Source organism: Tetrao urogallus (assembly GCF_951394365.1).
Source record: "Tetrao urogallus genome assembly, chromosome: 9".
Taxonomy (NCBI): domain Eukaryota; kingdom Metazoa; phylum Chordata; class Aves; order Galliformes; family Phasianidae; genus Tetrao; species Tetrao urogallus.
This window is the reverse complement of record NC_136822.1, coordinates 10,333,389-10,345,581: the sequence shown is the minus strand read 5'-3', so window position 1 is coordinate 10,345,581 and position 12,193 is coordinate 10,333,389.

The window sequence follows — 12,193 nt, the reverse complement described above, 5'->3', positions numbered from 1 at the left end:
TGCAAAACAAATGCATCTGCATTGGATTTAGATTTCACAGAGAGAAAAATCCAGGCTGTTGCAGAATAACAATAATCTTTGGATGAGCAGAGTACTTATGTCTATTGTGCTCATCCACTACTTTTGTTGTTTCTCACCATTCCACAGATAGCATCTTTCAGGTGCTAATCATTCGATGTAGCAATTTGTTAAAATGTTAAATTTGTGAAAAGAATTGACTCAGATGGGTACTACTTTCAGTGTCAAATATCATTCTATTTTCCTTTACAAAATAATCATCAAAACTGTAAAAATGTTAAGGAAGGACACAGAAATTAAGCCATTTCCCGTTTGGCATGCAAATATTGCTCTATTTGCCTACTGTGACAGCAACTCAATTTAACACGAGTTTCCGTTATATCTCTTTAAATGCCACGTACTACTGAAAAGCATATGAAAATTTATGTAACCTACTATTACAAAAAAAGAAAAAGGTGCATTTCTCCACATTTCTCCATTTTGGAGATATGCTGATTTCTGTAACCTTAAATGTATTAAAACATTTTGCTGACTTATTTGCTAAAAAATGAGCTCTCAGGTGAGATCTAATTTATGAAATTCCAAGTAATCAATTTCTATGGGGGATTTAGGAGGAGACTTGGGATTTTTCACTGGGAACATGCAACCCTTTATATTACCAGCCTGTTAGCATATTCTCGCTACTTTCCACTACCATCATAAGACACAAAAAATATGTATTTTCTTTCATAGAATCATAGAATCACAAGGTTGGAAAGGACCTACAAGATCATCTAGTCCAACCATCCTCCCATTACCATTGCTACCACAAGCTACTAAATCATATCTCGTAGTTTCTCACCCAGATGCCTCTTGAACACTGCCAGGGACGGTGACTTCAGGTCCATTAACTGGCTTTTTGCTCACTCACTCCACAGATGTCTCTCTCCACAAATGCTATGTGCAAAAACAGACTTAGAACTACTCAAACAAAAGATTCTGTGCTTTGCTGCCAGAGTCACAAAGAAAACCTTTAAGTTTGAGCTCAACCTGGTCAATATGTTTCATGATGTAATTTATCCCATTTAACACCCCAAAGAGCACCTCTTGTTTTTTTGCATGTGGAATATATGAAGAGTTCAAATACTCAAATTCTGCTTTTCTATAGTCCTAGAAGCAATAGCAAGAAGAATACTGAATACTTGCTACTACTTATCTCCAAATCCAATAAAATCCTGCTGGCCAGGAAGCTACAGATTTTCTTATCTTCCAAAACCACTTTGATTAATTTCAGTTTGGACTTACAGAATACATGGATGCACAAAAGTTTTGGGTTTTGCTGCTACAAAAATAAATAATGAAGAAGACCTGCTGAGGACTTATCCTTCTATCTTCTGTATACCTGGAGGGTTGTACTCAGCAGGTAGAGTGTTGCCAGATTTAGACTGTCAGACATGGTGGAGAGAACATTTTTCATGGAAGAACTCAAGCTGTGATCTCTAGAGGAGATTAGGCAAGCAAAGCAGCTACAGTATGTAAATCTAGGTTCAACAGTTTCCCTTCCTCCCCCCCCCCCCCCCCCCTTTTTTTTTTTTGTGCCTTAGCAAATTAAATATTCCAGTACAATCACTTTGACCTAGATTTTTAGAAAGTGATCAATGGCAGGTATGTCAGTTACTTTCATAATTTTTTTCATGTATTCCTAAATGCTTAAAATGAGCTCATTTCCATACTAAGAAGACATGTTTGTTGCCATTTTATACATGTTTTATCCATTCTTAGTCATTATTCTGTCACTGAACTCAAGCACAAGGTTTGTGGTGAAAACATGTATAAGGACATCCTTCAGAATCCAGTGTTATGGTTTTGTTCATTTAATTTTGCACAAGCTATTGAAGAGGGCATGTTGGAGATTTTATTGTGAGCATGTAGAATATCAGAGATTTCGTAATCTTGCCTATAACTCAGACCTTATTGAAGGTTTCAATTGGAAGAACTTCTGTTCTTCTGAGCTATAATCAGAGCAGATCCTCCCATAGCTTCATAAAAACAGTGGATAAACAGAAGAATAATATTGAGTTCCTTAAAAGACCTCTGGATAAAGGAACCAGTAACTACAATAGTCATAACATGATAATTTTGGTACAGCCTACAAAACAAATGTTAAGCACAAGGACACATTAGATGTATCATTTTCTAATCTCAGTTTGTACTTGAATTTCATTCCCACAACATTAAAATTATCTCCAGGATACCTTAAACAGAAGAAAAATAGCTCAAAGGCAAAGCTGGCTTTTAGACATTCTTCAGTGATCATTCCCATCATGTCAAAAAAGTCATGGAGACTGCAAAGAAATAATGAGAATTATGTTTTGTTTTTAATCTCAGAATTGACCTTTTCTGTATTCCTTAAAATAGATTATTATTTAATTCAGTCTTCATTAAAATGCAGTCACTGATAACCAAGCTTTGGTACAGTGTTCAGATGCTACTAATAGAGTGAAACCAAATCAGATTTATCCCTTTGCAGGAAGTCGATTCCTTCTGTTATTTATGCACATGGGAGCTTAGAACCAAACTGTGGTCTCACTGAAGTTAATGGCAAAACTCCCACTGACTTCAATTAGAACAGAATTTGGCTCACAGTCTCATTACTGAGGATAACAATTAAAAGAAGCTTTTACAAGCTGTATTGCTGTGTGAAAGGGCATGAACCATGTAGCTGATTTCATTGAACCCGTAGCCAACAGTCATTGCTATAGCAACTGAGGCTCTAACAAAGGTAGTCACTGTCTCTGTAATCATCAGGTGTCACTATAGCAACTAGAGTTTCCAGAGAACAAGAGAAAAATGTTTGAAAACTGTCGATTGAAAAAGAAAAAAGAAAAGAAAAGAAAAAGAAAAAGAAAAAAGAAAAGAAAAGAAAAGAAAAGAAAAGAAAAGAAAAGAAAAGAAAAGAAAAGAAAAGAAAAGAAAAGAAAAGAAAAGAAAAGAAAAGAAAAGAAAAGAAAAGAAAAGAAAAGAAAAGAAAAGAAAAGAAAAGAAAAGAAAAGAAAAGAAAAGAAAAGAAAAGAAAAGAAAAGAAAAGAAAAGAAAAGGTCTGAGAATAAGAAGGTTGGAACCCAAAGCAACAGAAGGCTAAAACATGGCTCACAGTGAAGAGGAATGATTGTCTGGAACCTACAGAGACAATGACAAAGGAAGAGAGAGCACAAAGGTTAGATTGGACATGCAGGAGGAAGCAGTTCAGGCTTTCCCTTGGGTAAGGGAAAAAAATAGAGCATTCCTAGCAGAAATGTCCAGCTGTATATTAGTTACATTCTGGACATCTTTCTCTTAAAAATTGACTGCTTACTACAGGGGAGAAGAGCTAAGCCTTGTCTACAAAAGCAATTTCAGCCCACTGAGATTTTCAAAAGCACCTACCTGCATTTCTTGTGTACTTCTCATTATAAATATAGTCTGATTTCATTCAATACTGTAAACGCAACTGCTGTTCTTGAAGTACTGCTGCAATTCTAAAGACACAATGGTTAAGTGCTCATAATGTTTCTTAATTACAAGTTTTTAAACAGTTCTCAAGTGATAAAAGGAACAGCTGCTGTTTGGATACCGACAGAGATGTAAACAGCATTGCTCATCATAGGTCTATTTTAGTAAAATATGTTTTTAGGCTAACAGATAGGAAGATGTCAGGGTTACCTCCATATAAGAAAGGCCAAAATAATCCCCCACCAAAAAAAAAAAAAAAAAAAAGAAGAAAAAGTTTCAATGATACTGGCAGAAACTGTAAAATAACCATAGTGGTGTAATGTGAGTCCTGCTTATGTCAGGGTGACAGGAATTTGGATGGGACTTTTTATTTAAGCAAGATTTATCCAATTTTTTTGTGTTAGGTTACCAAAAATAATTCAAGTGGCTGTTCTGGTATAACTTGGGAGGCAGCTAAGAACCACATGCAATTTATCTCCTTTCACTGAGTGATGACCAGACTGTCTCTGGGCAACATCAGCCCTTCTGGTCTTACTGGGTACAAGGATGCACAACAATACGTTTCTTAACTTACACCAAAATCCTTCTAAAACCTGCAGAATTGACAGGAGATCTGGTACTGCTAGAAGTCGTGTTTTCTTTTCATGTGTGAAGAGAGCCCTCTAGTGGAATATACTTTGAAATTCAATTCATGATGAAGATAGTCCTTGTACTGTGTTCGCCACCTAAACTGGGTATTTTTCTCTCTTGGTCACATTTTGCTACGAAGGAAGTCTCTAAATTGCATATTTTTGAATAAATATCTAGGAAAAGTGAAAAGTGCCACAGCAATATACTTTGCCAGGCAGCATTGCGGTTTGGTTTTTAATATTTAACTGTTTACCATAGTCAGGATACTTGCAAACACATGGAATTATGAATTTTGCTGCATTTCAGTTGCTGCTGTTTTCCCAACACAATTCAGTCAGCCATCTGATATTCATGAACTCACTGTGGAAGGAGTGGTTTTACGGCTACCAACAGGCAGGCCACAAGAGAGCTGGTCTTCCTCAAAGCACAGAAATCTCCTAACAGGAAGAAACTCAAGCAAGTGTAGCAGAAAGCCAGTGTGGATGAAGAATAAACATCTGGCTGAGCTCAAATGTGAAAGGGAAGCACATAGCAGGTGTGCAGGAACAGGCAATCCAGGAGGAATATAAAGGCATTGTGAGAAACACTTAGGAAAGCTGAAACAGTTGGAGTTGAAACTTGCTATGGATATTCTTTTTTTTTTTCTTTTCTTTTCTTTTTAGAAAAAGACTTCCACGTTTATGCTAGCAGCAAAAGATGCGATTGGAAATGTAGACCCAATGCTCAGTAGGGCAGAGGAGCTGGTGACAAAGGATATGACAAAGATGAAGGTGACCTTTTGGCCTGTAAAATTTACTGGTAAAATTTGCCATCACACCTTCTAGCATAGCAGCAGAGCTGTGGGACTGAAGCATTACCTGTTGTATAGGGAAACTGACTTGAACCAATTGGGTAAGCACAAGTCCCTAGTTCTGCATATAGTGCACCCAAAGGTGTTGAGAAAACTCCCTGCTGTCATTGTAAGGCCTTTGGCTATCAGCTCTGAAAGGTTTCAGGGATATGGGAGATTCTTGATGTCTGAAAAAAGGCAAATGTCACACCAATCTTCAACAGGAGAGTCCAGATAACTAAGATGGTCAGCCTGACCTCAGCCTCTGTGAAAGCTATAGAATAAACTGTCCTTGGAGGCATTTTCAAACACACGAAGGAGATGACAGGGGAACAGCCAGTACAGCTTTATCAGGGCTACATCACTCCTAAACAACCTGACCATCTTCTAAGATGAGATGTTTGTTTTTGTGGATAAGGGGGGAGCAGTGGATTTTCCAAGACTTGGATTACTGTCTACAATAGCAATACAGTATACAAATTGGTGAGATGTGAACTGGAGAAGTGGATTTGATAAGGCAGGTGGAAAACCAGCTGGACCATCGGGCTTAGATTGTGATCAGCAGTAGAAAGTCTGATCTTGGCCAGTTGGAATAGAGTCATAGAATAGAATCACAGTATCAAAGAAGTACTACTGATATCGCCCAGGACTGGTACTGAAACTAGCAATATTTAATGTCTTCCTTGGATGATGAGACAGAGTTCTCTGTTATCGAGTTTGTGGACAAACTAAATAGGGGGGAAGCAGTCCTTGTAATTGAAAGGTTCCAGGTTAGTGGCATGGGCCACCAGTAACTTCATGACAGCAGTAGTCCCTTCTAACCTGAATTATTCTAAGTCTGTACAACTAGCTACTAAACAGCGTCTTTCCAATACATTCTTTGGTGGATAGATATTTTTTCCTGTGCCAGGTTACATGGTTCCTACAGTCCTTTCACAAAAGGACTTTCTGAGATAGAAATCAAATAATTTGTGTGTGTGTGCTGAGGTTTCAGTGAATGAATACTACAGGTCACAGTGCACCTCTCTCTCTTTTTTAGCTTTCCATAAGTGTCTCCCCTTAGTAAACAATCATTCAATACTCAAAACCCACCTGGATGCTTTTCTGTGCAGCCTACTCTAGGGAACCTGCCTTAGCAGACTGGACTAAATGATCTGCAGAGGTCCCTTCCAACCCCTACGGTCCTGTGATTTAAAAATCATCTTTACAATTGGCATCCTTAAGTTATATCTTGCTATTTAGATTGTTATGTGATATAATATGAAAGAACAGAAACTCTCATGGTAGCAATTCAAGCTGAAAATGGATGTTAAATACGAGTGAACTCGGAACTTCATGATGCTGACATTTCTCAGTTAGGATTAAATTTTGTATATCAGTAGTGTTATTTTCTCAGTATTCCTTAAGAATTATGCATCTTAGTTCTGAACCCAGAACTGGTTAAAACCATCAGATCAACAGTACTTTGAAAACATACAGGCACAAACTCTTCTTTCCTTCAGAGCTTCAATTACTCCTATACACATTGGCATTTGTCTTCTCAGAAAAAATGCACTAGCATTTCAGCTTTCTTTTAATTGAGATTGGTCTGTAATGCTTGGTTCACATACGATTGTTTCAGCGTGTGGAACTGTGATTATCATGTTATATCACAGTGTGTATACTGAATTCATTGGTGAGAGATGATTTTCTAGGTTGATACAATGGCTGGAGACAGTGACATATAACCAGAAATATTACAACCCTCTTGGGAGACTGAAACTCAAATTCTACTCAACTCAATGTATATTCATCATGATAAGTATTGTGTTTTGATTAGGCAATAAAACAGGCTACAAAGCAAGGAGAGAAAAAAAAAGACTCTGCCTTCTGGATAGGAAGATGTATTCCAGCAAGCAGAAAGCATTTTTGAAGCTATTTTTTGGCTAAGAGCAATAGCTGTAATACACTAGGTATATAGATAACGTGGACTATTATTTCAGACTCTAAAGTCTATATGACCCTCGTAGATAAATTATCATCCAGACCAAGTAAGCAGGAGTAAAACCAGAGTTTGACCTCAGGAAAAGTGCAGACAGGGTCCATAAAAACCAGCAAATAAACTGATTTCATATGAAAATTCTCCTAAGAAACAGAAGAATGGATTTTGAAATAGACAGATAGCTGGTGGTTGTAAACTGACACTTAGGTCACTACTGTGGGCTTAGTGGCCTTAAGTGGCCTTAGCCCTCAGGATTTCATTGGCAGTCATGTATCAGAACAGGAGATAGAAAGGCAGATCTCCTGGCTGGAATGGATTACAGAAGGATAACCAGTTGTGATCCCACTAATCCTGTTCCAGTCTGTCTGGGGATTTTAGGCAAGAAGGCTGTGACAGAACATTTGTTATTTGGGCACTGGCAACGTGGTGGATCTCTCAGTTTCAGAGTTGATTTTGCTTAGTGTTTTATTTACATGTACATAGAGATCATCTTGTATTCAGTGTTTCTTTTTACTTTTAGCTGTACTTTACATATGCTTGCATAATGGCCAAGGTTGCTAAAGCATTGTCTCTGGTTACAATTCCCATCAACTGTAATCACTGTAATTAGTTATAATTTTTTAATTATTTTACTTACCTGAGTATATTTTCCAAGATGAGGATCCCTCCACTGATTTGCAAGAGTCCTTTCACTTTTTCATCAATCCCCATAGCTTTATAGTTTCTGTAACATCAGACTTCTACAGTTACAAAACTAAGGGAGAGAATGATATTTCTTCTGTCAAATACACAAAGGACACTTCATAAAGTGGAAACAGGAAACAAACAAACGTGCACCCTCTTGTTCATAAAAAACAACATCTCAAGAGAGATTAAAACAATATTATTTGCATTAAGAGCACGATATTATTAAAATTGCCTGACATACTAAGTTAGAATATAAATTATATCTTACCTCTGTCTTTGGCCTGCAAATTAATATTCTAAATATCTTCCCTATGAAGACTTTCTTCCTTCACTTGGTATCTTGTTCAGAAAACCAAAATGTAACGTTTTAGTTTATCCAGTTCCCTTCTCTTCATTTATCATGTTATCAGTGCTATAAATGTAAATGCTACAAAATATGATTGTGAACTGTTTAGCCTAGCCTAGGCATTATCTACAAGAGATAGAAATCTTACGTCATTTCTCCCAACTTTTTTGTGGCTGTAATAGATATTCCAATATTAAAACAAAACAAAACAAACAAACAAACAAAACAACAAACAAACAGAGAGATGTTTAGACTTAGGATCCAGCAGCTGTTGTATATCCTCAAAGGCTGCTTTGGAATAATTTAGCTATTTTCTATAGTGGTGTGATTTTTTTCTACCAGAATTCAGCTCTAGGCAGCCCACAATATGAAAGCAGTTGAAGTGGTAAAATACATAATTTATCCTCATCCACTACAGCAACAAGCATCTTTTATCAGTACAGTTATGTTGAAATTAAGGAAACTTACTCCTTTAACTATCAGTAAAGGAAAAAGTTTGCTTTGTGTCTAGATTAACTTGTTAAGCCCAAACCCTACTCAGGAAGTGCTCTGGTTTCAGCTGGGACATGCATAAAAGCCTTCATTTAGTTAAAAGTCAACCTTCAGAAACTTACAGCTTAATGAAAGTGTAAATCTCGGAACAAGTTTGTGGTTTTTTTGCTCAGTAGAAATAAAAGAACAAACAAATTGAAAGTAAATAAAGTCCCTCTAATGACCCTTTGGTTCTTTCTGCAACAGTTTCACACCCAGAGACATGAGTGGATCAACCACTGCAATGTTTAGTTATTCTCCATAACATATTTGCTTTTAGAAAATTCTTCCTGAAGAAGGTCTGGTTTTTGTTTTCCCCTTAAATAACATTTTTCAAACAAACACTTAGAAGCTCTAGGTAAAATTATTTAGTGGAGAATTAAAGCAGAGCAAACTATAATAATTTTCGTCTACTAATGCACTGCTTACCAATTTGCACTGCATATGTGATAGCCAGCATAACCCTTTTTCCTAATATTTTTCTAAGGATGTTTAGTATGTTCTAAGATACTTCATATTAAAAGAGACAACAGCTGGGAAATACAGAATTCCAGTTGTTACTACAAGCCAAATTCTTCTGCCTTGACTCCTGTGCAATAAACCTTTTATTTGTATGATTACATACTGGTTTTCTGATGTGATGTGAACAGTATGCAGATGGATAGGACACAGAGAATGCATAACTCACATTCCTACCATTTCCACTACCCATTATAGGGTAATAAATTAAAAGATGCTTATTATCCAAATCTAGTACTAAAACTAAAATTATTTGTTTCCATCCACATTTGGGTACGGTGTAAATTGCTGTAGTGTGTGATAGTTTCACAAACATGCTGCAGCTTATCTTGTGTGATGAGGAAGAATTACAGCCTTTCTTTGCAATAGGGGAAGTTGAAGCTTTGGGAAATTAACACTTAAGTGTTTTTAGTGCTGTATAGCAGAACTGCTCTAACATTTAAGACAGAGAAATTCCATATTATCTGGTAAGAAATAGGGCTCAGGTAGATTCAGATAGAAGAGGAAATTGAACCTTGCCTCCAAACCTGATATGAATACCATAATCACTGAGATCCCCAGTATAAAATGCCCTCCTTCCTCTGTTCTGTGCTTCTTTTCCTTTAATTTTGAGCACTTGCAAATTATTTATTTGGTGAGGAGAACTAAGAATTTTGGTTTTTATAGTGATAGGTATTGAATGGGGTTAATTTCGAATTATTTTTGTTTTGCTTTTCTTCATCTTCAGTGGAGAAGCATCAATCAGTCTCAAAGTATCTACTGAGGTCACTGTCATTTCCAAGCGATGAGGGTGATATCCAAATCAACTCTTTACTCTTTTTTCATCCCTTGGAAAAGCTCTAAACTTCAGCCACGTGACTCTTAATATTTTTAGAAGAATTAAATCCTTTCCATTTATAATGAGATAACATCAAAGTTTTATCCTTATTTAAGATTGAAATGCATGAGTCATTAATTTGGGATGGGGTTTTTTGGCCTACTTTTCATCTCTGAGACTCCACAGATAATCAGTTCAGAAATACAATTTTGGCTTTGTACTAATGAAGTTTACAAATTATCAGGTAAAATTACAGAAGGAAAGATAAAAATAAGAGAATTACAAACGAGAGAGAAGACACTATAACTGCAGAGTAAAATCACTAATAAGGAAAAACACCTGGTAATTGAAGAAAAAAGATGAATTTAAAAATCCCAGGCTTTGTTCCGTGGTGCCCAGTGCCAGGACGAGAGGCACTGTGTACAGACTTACACAGGATGTTTCCTCTGAGCACCAGGAAGTGCTTCAGTGCTGTGTAGTAATAAAGCACTTGGGTGGTGACCAGAGAGGCTGTGGGATCTCATTGGAGATCCCTCGCCTGGGTGGTCATGCAAACAGACCTTGGAGCAGATGGACTCAAAGCTCCAGCCATTATGTGGTCTTGTGTGATTCTGTGAAAAAGAACTGCAGGACAACTACTTTTCTTCACAGAAAGTGAAAGAAAATCTGAACACATAAAATATGATGAAACTAGCTTAGTAGGAAACTGAATTGTTTGCCGAATGAAAGTGATTACAAAACATTGTAGATTGAAGCAACAGTGCCTCCTTAGAAATAGTCATTGTTAGAAGCTACAGCCCTGAAATTACCAATAGTATCATCTGTATAGTAGACATCTAGGTATTTATTTCAAGTATTCGATCAATACTTGATTTGGAATGAATACTCCATATCTTAGTTTGCCCAAAATCTTAAAAAAAAAAAAAAAAGTGTGATTGCGAAAAAGAATAGTGAGGGAAAAGTTATCTTTTTGTACTAAGAAGCAGAACCGTTTTTTTCTTGATAGATTGAATATGAGAGCTTTTTTAGAATTCTTCCCTCCTGCACAGCACAATACTGCAGCTTTAGGTTAGGACAGAAATCTTGCATGAGGATTAACTATTAAGAGTAATATAATTTGTGCTTCTTTCCTGGTTTAAGCAATGAAAACATGCAAATAGCAGAGATGGTATAAAGGAAATTCCACTGCTTTTTATTCAGTTTGATAGATTTAGGGCTTTTTAATTGCTTTAAATTCTAGGTTATCCAACCTTTGCTTTTCCACATACTTCTGGCTACCTACAGGATCAAGGAGAGTTCAGGGCTTAAACCTTGAAATCCTTATGCATTGTTCCCTGCTCAGGAGGTAAAATACTCCAACAACCTGGGGGCTACATAGATGATCAGAAGGCTGGAGACCCTCCCCTATGGCACAGGTTAAGAGAGCTGAGGCTCTTCATTCTAGGGAAAAGAAGGCTCCTAAGAGGACTTTATAGCAGCCTCCCATTACCTGAAGGGGGCCTCCAGGAAAGCTGGGAGAGGCTTTTTATAAGGGCATGTAGCAACAAGGTGAGGGGAAACAGCTTTAAACTGAAGAGGGTGGATTTATACTAAACATTATGAAGAAATTCTTTACTGTGAGGATGGCAAGACACTGGCACGAGTTGCCCAGTGAGGCTGTGGATGCCCCCTCCCCAGAGGAGTCCAAGGCCAGGCTGGACAGGTCTGTGAACAACCTGGTCTAGTGAGAGGTGTCCCTGCCTATAGCAGGGGGTTGGAACTAGATGATGTTAAAGGTCCCTTCCGACCAGGAAGCTGTAACTTCCAACCTAAATAATTTCCATGATTTTCTTGAAAAAATGTAATACCACCCTCTATGTTGCTTACACTTAAAAGTGGGAAAGTGGAAAGACCTTTTATAAACTTCTAAGGAGTAGTGAAGGTTGCTATATCATTCTTTTAGTGTCAGTTTTTCCAGCTAAAACTACAAAAACCAAATATGATTTTTAGGTTTCAGTTTGTGTTTCAGAATGAAAATTTATGAATGCAGACTAAGTTTTACAACAAAATCTGAGAAAATTGGCAGAGCCTGAGCTTTGCAGACATTTGTGCATTTACAGCTGGAGCAAGCACAGTGCAGTGATGCAACCGTAACATTAAAAATAAGACAGGGCAGCTTTAAGACAGAAACAGGAAGCTGTAACGAGAATCCAGCTGAATTCTGAGCTGGGGCACTTCACCGTGAGGCTGCAAATCAAGCAGATGTGCTTGCTGTGAATTGCTACAGTGTCTGAACTTTTGTATGCCAAAGGTGATAACACCTTCCTTCTTCTGGGATTTTTTTCATTCTTTTATATTGTGTGTGTTCTCTGTAAAGGGAATGAA